The sequence below is a fragment of the Sapajus apella genome, unplaced genomic scaffold (genome assembly GCF_009761245.1).
Source record: "Sapajus apella isolate SASKATOON/1434 unplaced genomic scaffold, GSC_monkey_1.0 scaffold2, whole genome shotgun sequence".
Taxonomy (NCBI): domain Eukaryota; kingdom Metazoa; phylum Chordata; class Mammalia; order Primates; family Cebidae; genus Sapajus; species Sapajus apella.
This window is the reverse complement of record NW_022436942.1, coordinates 78,651,275-78,654,290: the sequence shown is the minus strand read 5'-3', so window position 1 is coordinate 78,654,290 and position 3,016 is coordinate 78,651,275. Positions and strand designations below refer to the sequence as shown.

At 47.8% G+C, this 3,016-nt stretch overlaps 1 long non-coding RNA gene across 2 annotated transcripts in view; it reads right to left on the bottom strand.

Moving 5' to 3' along the window:
- Window positions 1–680: 680 nt before the first annotated feature.
- Window positions 681–3,016, bottom strand: part of LOC116525656 — a 17,439-nt gene continuing 15,103 nt past the window's right edge. For both annotated transcript variants that reach the window (XR_004257766.1, XR_004257768.1), the window contains one exon: window positions 681–1,320. This is a non-coding gene — a long non-coding RNA (uncharacterized LOC116525656). The remainder of the gene's footprint in view (window positions 1,321–3,016) is intronic.

Genomic DNA, 3,016 nt, shown 5'->3' with positions numbered 1-3,016 from the left:
AAAAAAAAAAAAAAAAAAAAAAAAAAAAATAACGTACATAGAACTGGTTTATTTTTTAATTTAATTTAATTTTATTTTCTGTGAGACAGAGTTTTACTCTGTTGCCCAAGCTGGAGTGCGGTGACACAGTCTCAGCTCACTGCAGCCTCCACCTCCCGGGTTCAAGTGATTTTTGTGCCTCAGCCTCCTGAGTAGCTAGGATTACAGATGCCTGCCACCATGCCCAGCTAATTTTTGTATGTTTAGTAGAGGGCTTTGCCATGTTGGCCAGGTTGATCTGGAATTCCTGACCTCAGATGATCTACCCACCTCAGCCTCCTAAAGTGCTTGGATTACAGGTACGAGCCACCACGTTCAGACACAAAGTGCTTAGATTTGGTTTATATATCACTTTTTTTTTTAAACAGGGTCTCATTCTGTACCCCAGGCTGGAGTGCAGCAACACGATCTCAGCTCACTGCAACCTCCACCTCCTGGGCTCAAGCAATCCCCCCTTCAGCCTCCTGAGTAATTGAGACTACTGGCATATGCCACCACACCTGGCTAATTTTTGTATTTTTTATTAGAGAGGGGGTTTTACCATGTCGCCCAAGCTGGTCTTGAAATCCTGACCTCAAGCAATCCACCCGCCTTGGCCTCCCAAAGTGCTGGGATTACAGGCGTAAGCCACCGTGCCCAGCCACATCACTTATTATCATTATTCAAGGAATGTGCTACATGAAATGGTGAAGTTTGAACAAGGTACCCTGGAATACAGAAGCAAAAGCAAACAGCTTGGTGTGAGGCCCAAGTCAGGGAAGGTTCAGGTCCTTGTTCTTTGATTGGCTGTTTTCAGGGGTCTTTGTTTGGAGTCCAGAGATGAGAGGAGGAAAAATGTTCCCACCACCCACCAGGTGTACAATGTAAGGGATCCAGCCTGATGTCCTTTAGAATCCATGCATTTCTCTAGCTGCTGGAGGTGCTGGTTGCTGACAGCTCATAGCTGAGTCCCTCTGTGGTTTGGCCACGCTGAAGGGAATCATCACTCCGAGGTCATAGCCCCTTCCCAGCGCAGCTCATATCCGTGGACTGGTCGGCACAGGTGTAAATGATCTGCCCCCTCATCTCAACACAGAACAACTCTGACGGGTCATCTCAGCTTCAGAACTCCTGATGGGGCTGGCCGAGGCCTCTGCTGAGACTGGATTACGGCACTACCCTTCCCTCTGCCCAGTGCAGCTTCCCTCCTTTTCTTCGGTGGGTGTTGCTCCCACAAGCACCTCCTGATGAAGTTCTACATATCACTCTCCATCTCTGAGTCTGCTTCCCAGAGAAGCCGACCTGTTGGATAGAGGATATAGCATCACTTCAAGGCTGTCTATTGTGTGTGTGTGAGGGACCTCATATGTAAACCATACCAGCTAGAATTTCTAGTCCAGACACCTTACAATTCTTTAAACTCCCAACAGCAACCCAAAGGAACAGATGCTGTTATTACTCTCATTTGCAGATCGAAAGATGAGTGGGTTTGCCCAAAGACTCGGCTGGTATTTGGCAGAACCAGGATTCAAACCCAATAGTCAAGAGCAGAGTCCATACACTTGACCTAGCTATTCTGCCTAATGAGGTTCTTTTTTTTTTTGAGACAGAGTCTCGCTCTGTCACCCAGGTGGGAGTGCAGTGGTGCGATCTCGGCTCACTGCAAACTCCACCTCCTGAGTTCAAATGATTCTCCTGCCTCCGCCTCCTGAGTAGCTGGGATTACAGGCATGTGTCACCACGCCTGGCTAATTTTTGTATTTTTAGTGGGGGGGGGTTCACCATGTTGGCCAGGCTGGTCTCAAACTTCTGACCTCAAGTGATCCAGCTGCCTGAGCCTCCCAAAGTGCTGGAATTACCAGGCATGAGCCACTGCACCTGGCCCTAATGGGGTTCTGACAAAATCCAAGAATTCAATGCAGGTTGGTGGACCTGTGAGTGTGTGAGTAAGGGAGGTATGTACTTGTGGAGCCACACATATGCACACGTGTACTCATGTGTTCACTGTGAGTCTGACAGCGTGGGTACATGTATGTGTTAACCAGTGCTCTGGTGACGTAATGATGGCTGAGCACGGATGGATGGATGTGCCCATGGAGTCCCCTCTCCAGGCCCCCACAGGACACATCTCCTTGGTTTCTCCACCTTCCCCTTGGTACACAGGATTCACGAGTGACCAGGAGGGGCCAGGGTTTGGATTCCAAAGCCCAGCTGCCACTTCCTTATTCCCATCATGTCTCCCAAGAGTAGTTAGGGTCTGGATTCTTTTTTTTTTTTTTTTTTTTTGAGACAGAGTCTCACTCTGTAGTCCAGGCTGGAGTGCAGTGGTGTGATCTCAGCTCACTGCAACCTCTGCCTTTTGGGTTCATGCGATTCTCCTGCCTCAGCCTCCTGAGCAGCTGGGATACAGGTGCGCACCACCATGCCCAGCTAATTTTTTTATTTTTTATTTTTATTTTTAGTAGAGACAGGGTTTCACCATGTTAGTCAGGCTGGTCTCAAACTCCTGACCAAGTGATCCCCCCTTCTCAGCCTCCCAAAATGCTGGGATTACAGGTGTGAGCCACCAGGCCCTGCCCAGGGTCTGGACTCTTAAAACATCAAGCTGGTTGTTCATGCCTGTAATCCCAGCACTTTGGGAGGCCAAGGTTGGCAGATCCCTTAAGGTCAGGAGTCCTCCACTCCCCTCCCCTCTCCTGTTTCTCTTTTTTCTTTTCTTTTTTCTCTTCTCTTCTGCTTGCTTGCTTGCTTGCTTTCTTTCTTTCTTTCTTTCTTTCTTTCTTTCTTTCTCTTTCTCTTTCTTTCTTTTTCTTTCTTTCTTTCTTCTTTCTCTCTCTCTTTCTTCTCCTTCCTTCCTTTTTCTTTCTTTCTCTCTTTCTTTCTCTTTCTTTCTCCTTCCTTCCTTCCTTCCATCCTTCTTCCTTCCCTCCTTCCTTCCTTCCTTTCTGTTTTTTTTTGACAGAGTTTCGCTCTTGGTACCCACACTGGAGTGCAATGG